Genomic DNA, 7,005 nt, shown 5'->3' on the forward strand with positions numbered 1-7,005 from the left:
ACACAAATGATCTTTATTTGGCAGTAATACTATATTCAAAATATCAGCTACAATAAGAAATTAAAAGCTACTAAAAACAGTAAAGAGATAAGGGAGAAAAATAGAATGCAACAAGGTTTTTATACTGGTTCGTTTTGCGATCCACTGCAAAACTACATCCAGTCCTCCCCTCTGATCCTGGAGGTTTTATTCACAAAAATTGAAACCAATGTGTCTTACATATACACTTCCAATTACAAGACCTTGAACACTACCTTCTTGAGTTCCCAGAACCTCTACCTTGATTTGACCTTACCCAATCGCCTAGGAAAACCTTTCCTAAGATCCACCCCCAACCAAGAGTATGCTCTAAACTCAAGACCTCCAAGTCTTGGTGAAGACTCTCTGATCTCTTTGGTGGTACGACACCAAGAGATGACTTTCCTTATTACACAAACAACACCAAAAACAGAGTAATGTGAAGCACTAAAATAGCTCAAATATTACAAGAAAGAACAAACTATAAACCCTATACAAATCTCACAATTACTATGAACATGTATTAGGAATATGTATAAGATCATAATCATGAAGAACATGTAATTTCTACCCTTAAGAAATCTCTAAACAATAATGAAAGAATCATGCTAGAACAAGTAAGGATGATGAACACATTTGATAATATGCAATGGATGATATGTCAATCCCTAAGCATAATACTATCTCACTCTAATCTCACATGAAATTCTCTCTACCTATATGACATACATTGAACATGAAAATGTGCAACTTAGCAATTCTAATATGAATGTATGAATGAATTAAATCGTATATGAAATCTGTTGAAAATACAGTTTATATAGAAAAGCTATTTTTCATCCAGTTAATCGATTATGTTGCATGTTAGTCGATTAACGGGCTGTTAGAGAGTAACTGAAATATGTTTTTCAGTTATCTGTTGAAACTTTTAAAATCTATTTTCACGTTAATCGATTAAAGCTTTACTTAATCGATTAACTGACATATTTTCAGTTATTGGTAAACTACTTATATGTTATGCTTATCAACTATACATATTTTACCTTTATGTTATGTCTAAAATGCACAAATAACATGTATGATTAATGCATGAACATATAATAAACTAGATGACATGTGCCATGTAAATGATATAATAGTTTTTAGACTTTGTGAGATTTGCAACTAGGTTTACCTAACCTAGACTCAATAACCAAGACACATCTAAGACTCTAGTTTAGACATGAAGTTCTTGAATCTTTGGCATGTTGATTTGTTGAGTTGTCTTTAAGCTTTTCACTAAGTCTTTTGTCTTCATCAAAACATAGGCAAGCTTAAGTGCTCTCTTGACACATTGCACTTTCATCTTAAACGTCACATGCTTGTAGAATATTGATTTTATTTTAAAGTTGAAAAAATCACTTTTAAAAAAAATTAAAAACACCTTTTTTAAGAGAATGATTACTACAACTGATTTAAAAGAAATGAATTTTAAAAGTGGTTTTTTTATTAAAAAAAAATAAGTGAAGGTTTTATTGAAATAATGATTTTTAAAAGAATAATTTATTTCAAAAAAAATGTTTTTAATTCCAATTAAAAAATCAAATGGATTAGATATCTATTCATCCAAATCCATAAAAATGAATGATGGATTGGATAGATTGAAATTCATCTATTAAGTTTGGATATAAATATATTAAATTATTTAAAGTATAATTTAAATGAATTGATATGTGACTTTTCATCCATCCATTAGGATCTAAATCCAAATTCATCCATTTACCATCATTAATAATTATGGTGTGATATACTTATCTTTGTATTCATTTATCTATGATGTGATGATGATTGTGTTCATAGAGATAAATGATAATCTCACACATGACCAAACATTTAAATGACTCAAATCATAAGATTATTGTTAGGATTGTTAAAATTTGGTATGTTTCTATACACCCAAAATAAGGCATCTTGAAATGACTTTGATAAATTTAAAGGCATCACTTTGTATGATATAAACTTTGTGGGTATATTCATTTATGTTCCTTATATTTTGTTATTTTGTTTACATTGTTACTTGCTTGGAACTTTCATATTAATCTTTTATTTGTGGTTCGAGGTCCTCACATGTAAAGGATCTATTTCATGAAAATTTTGAGGAATTTCATTTAGGATACATGATTGAGTGTTTGCGGTGCCATTAATTTTCATATAAATCCATTTATATGAGTATTTATGTGCAAATTAGTAATCAAACATAGTAGATTATGTAATTTGTATATGTTGGTATCTCACTTTGTTTAGTTTTTCCCCCTACTTTCTTTGTTTCCTTTCATACACATAAATAACAATCTCACACCCATTGGGCATGATCAAAGATTTAAATGAATCAAAGCACAAGATTTTTGTTAGCATTGTTTAAATTTGGTATGTTTATATACCACCCAAAATAAAACATCTTGAAATAATTTTGATGGATTTAAAGATAGCACTTTGTATGATATAAACTTTGTTATTGTATTCATTAATATTCCTTATATTTTCTTATTTTGCTTACATTGTTACTTGTTATGAACTTTCTAATGTGTTACTTGTTATTCTCCTCACATGTAATAAGTGTTCATCCAGTCACTTAACCGACTATAGTTTTAACTCTGGGTAAAAGATATTGAAAGAATATTTTCAGAATAAAGTAATGATATTTGGGCCTTTTTAGAGCTTGTTCATTCTCTTTGTTCATCTTTGGTCTTTCTTCCATTTGTTGGTCATGTAAGATATTTGCTTAAACGTAGAGTATCTTCCTTATTCCTATTTTTTGTATTATCAAGGGTATTCCCTTACTTTTTGGTAAGGAACTAATTCGTTTTGGGTGCGTGATTACCCCTCCTAATAAGTGTTGCTCACAATAATCAAAGTTCGAATGTTATGTTCATGCATTAAATTTATGGAGTCATTGTGGGAAAGATCGTGGTTACGGATGACAATGAATACTCGGATCCGTGGGTACCCGCTAGTAATATCTGCAACGAGTCAGGTCTGAGTTTGTATTTTTGGATTTGCAGGTAGTTGAGACCAAAGGTTATGAAACCCACTTTTAAATAGGTCTATGGTAATGTGGTACTTAGACTCGCGGATACCAGACCCCCAAATCCTAAATGTATACACATGTATATATAATAACATAACTAAACATGTTTTCTATCATAATTGTGATATTATGTTGTTAAACAATGATGTTATATTTGTTAATCCATAAATATGATGTGTATATTATGTTGATGGATGAATCTTAGATATTTTGATATGCTTTAAATTATTTATTCTTTAATTATGTTTTGTAATTGTTGTTATCATTTCTTCCTCTTTGGATTGTAAAAAATAACAGTCATGATTATAGGAAATGTGTACAAAAATCTATAAGTTATTTATAACTTTTAAATAATTTCTGAATTTCTAGGTACTCGCAGATTCGCTTGATATCCAAGGACTAGCGGGTAGCAAACCCATCATTCAGGTCCACGACTAGTTTAGGTCCCAAAATTGCAGAATGTGGCAGTTCTATATAGTGCACTATACAGACTCATCGAGATTCATTGTCATCCCTAATCATGTTAGAGACATACTTTTGTTTTTTGTTACATGCCATAATTCATGTTGTATTGCGTGTAGGGCCATGTAATTCCAATATCAACAAGCCCAGGAGGATTACTAGTCTCCCCATTAAATTTAAAGATTATATATTATAAATGAGGATAATTCTTTTATTTGATAATATATTTTTGTTTTTAATCAATTGGGCCAAACATTAGTGTAATTCTAGTACTATTTAGGTGTCATTTTGTAACTTTCTTGGTTAAAGAAAATTTTGAAGTATTAGTGATAGATTTTTTATCTTTTGATCTTAAGATAATTGTGTGCTAGGTTCATCCCTTCTATCGTAGTACATGAGAGCTGTCATTACAATTAAGGGTGGGAACAAATCAAGTTAAATATTGGCTTAAACGGGTGTGACATATTTAACATATTGCATCCTAAGTCTGACTTATTTTTCAATTTAAGTTTTTTCCATACATAACTTTGACATGTTTAAAAGTCTGACTAACCTATTAGTCTATTTAAAAGTCTGCTATAATATAAGATATTTAAATAAGTCAAAAGACCTTTAAATAGGCCAATATATATGTCTTAATTGATAAATCTAACATATGAAATTTTCAATGTGTTAGATGAAAATTTATTATTTGTCCATAATTACTACGAGAGTTTTTACAGATATTTCGTGTCTGCCGACCTACTTTTTTATTTTATGTAACCAAATGTTCAATTTTTATATATTTCATTTTGTCTAATTAGAATATTTTTTTGTATTGGTGTATATTATAATTATAATTTTTTATTGGATATACTTTAAATTATAATTTTTTATTAGAATGTCAAATTTAAGGTGAGACGGGTAGTTTCAACTTGTAATTAATATTTTAGTGGTGATTAACTATGAATATATGATTATTTTGCAGAAATTTAGAATATAATCGGAAAAATAGAAAAATAGAAATTATATTGTGATAGTTGGAAAATTTTCACAATTAGGGTACTTTGACTTTTTTATTACGATTTTGGTGTAACTTTTAAAATATTATCTAGGTAGTGTAGCTTTTACTAAACTCGTGTCTGCCATGCACAAGTTCTCTTTTTAATTTCTCCTCGACAAGACTTGTGCCTGCCATGCAAGACTCAAGGAGTGCATGATTTCCTTCAGTCGTGGATAGGGTTCACGAGTATTATGTGCCCTAAATTCTATATATACTTGTAGAAGTATTTCTAGCAAAATACTTTTATTTTTAGCAAACACATCACATACACACTCTCCTTACTTACTTCCTTTTATTCCTTGCTTATCTTCCTTGCTTCTCCCTATTTATTTGCTTCTTTTTCTTGCTTATCTTCAGTTAACAATATTATTTCCATAACTATTATTATTATTATTATTTTGAATATTACATATGATATTTACAATTTCTTCTTTGATGTAGATGACTATCATAAGAGATATTGTTAGTGATTTCAGTGATGAGAATGATATTGAGTTAAGTGGTGATAAGGAGGAGGACGATTTTGAGATTGGTAGTAGTCAACTAGACGATAACATAAAATATGCTACTCTGTCATATTTTTTCGTGATACTAATTCTCAGGCTAGTCGTGACTATCGACCAGGATCAACTACTTTAAGGAATGAGAATGATTTATTTGTTGGCATGTTATTTGAGTCTAAAGAAGCAACATTAGATGCAATTAAATAATTTCATATTCATAACTCATTTGACTATACTGATGTAGAGTTAAGGCCGTATAGATATGTTGGTCGTTGTAAACATTTCGGTGCAAGATGTCAATGAAAAACTTGTGCATCTTTTAATATAAAACGTGGTGTTCGGGATGTTAGAAATTCATAATTTCTAATTAAGGTGGACATCATATATTTAATAAAATTATATCGGCTATTTATTTTAGGGTTACAAAACAAGTGATCTAATTTTTGACAACACATAGGACTTCTAAAACTAATAACGAATATGGGATGAATGAGTGAATACTCAAACGGTTAACCTATAGGGGTACAGGGAATCCTATAAATTAATGCGCAAAGAACAATTATGGTCCCCAAAATACCAAATCACAAATAGTATTCACCTCTCCCCATCAGAGAGACAACGAAGGTCCCAAAAGGAATTAAGTATTTGGTTAAGAAAGATCATCATACTAAAAACTCTCTCTCAAAAGGTATATCGCAAAAGTAGGTCAGAGAACATGGGTTCATGTATGATATTGTATCTTTTTTTTTTATATATATGTGTGAGAATCATGAGATTCAAGATCATAGGATTGATATTTCGCCAATCATAAGAAAATCTACATCAAGTGATATCAGAGCTTTAGGTTCTGAATTATATGGTTCTCCATTTAAGATGTTTTTCCCAAACTTTTTATGAACCCTAATTTTTTAAATTTGGGGATTTTTATGTTTCCGCTATTGGTTAAGAAAATTGGGTATTTATGCAATATATATGTTATATGTGCACTAATGCCTTATTGTTGGACATTGACTTTTGTCAGATTACAATTTTGCAATTTGCTGAAGTATATGTATAAGTGTCGCAGCCCGATTTTTGGTTGGAAGACCGGCTCTGCGGTTTAGGAAGAAGTGAACTCGGTTTCTACCTCTCCCAATTGATTTAGAGTCGCCACTACGTTTTTTTGCGGTTAAAACATAGAAAACTCTCTTTTATGCTCAATTAGGATAATATGGTCTTTAAACATAGATTCTAAGTTCGAGTGTCGATTACGGAAGGTATTAGCACCTCGTCTGCCCATATTAAAATGGTACCCTCATTAATCACGTGAACTTTTATACCCCTAAAATTCTTTATTTAAAACTCAATTACTAAAACAAAATATTTTATTTTTTATATTTGTGTCTGGCAAGAAATTATCTTGCTCTTGCGTATCCTTAGGTGCGATAGAGAAATCAAAACTATGTAGTTCTAATTATAAAAGTTGATTAATTTGTTTGGTTTGGTTTGATTAAAATTGTAGTTGTCATCATAGAATTTTTTTAATATTTGTATGAAATAAGGATTAATTGCAAAGAGACAGCACTGGTCGTAGACCGACTTTCCGTTCTTAGAGCGAAAAGGAAAAGACAACACAAGCCGTAGACCAGACTATGTAAATCCCATAAATTGCATTTGGATTTTTTAGAGACAATTAGAAGTAATTTATTTTAGAAAAGTGGAATTGATAGCAAAGAGACAAACTAGTTGTAGACTGATTTTCCGCCCTTGAAGCAGAAAGGAACAGACAACATGTGCCGTAGACTGGACTAACAAATTCCTTTAAAATATATTTACACTCTTTAAAGGAAATATTTAATTGTTCACCGTTTTAGTTAGCAGTTATTAGTTTATTAAAATAAAACGTTTAATATTATGGAATTATAAGGACAATG

Source organism: Lupinus angustifolius, chromosome LG14 (genome assembly GCF_001865875.1).
Source record: "Lupinus angustifolius cultivar Tanjil chromosome LG14, LupAngTanjil_v1.0, whole genome shotgun sequence".
NCBI lineage: Eukaryota > Viridiplantae > Streptophyta > Magnoliopsida > Fabales > Fabaceae > Lupinus > Lupinus angustifolius.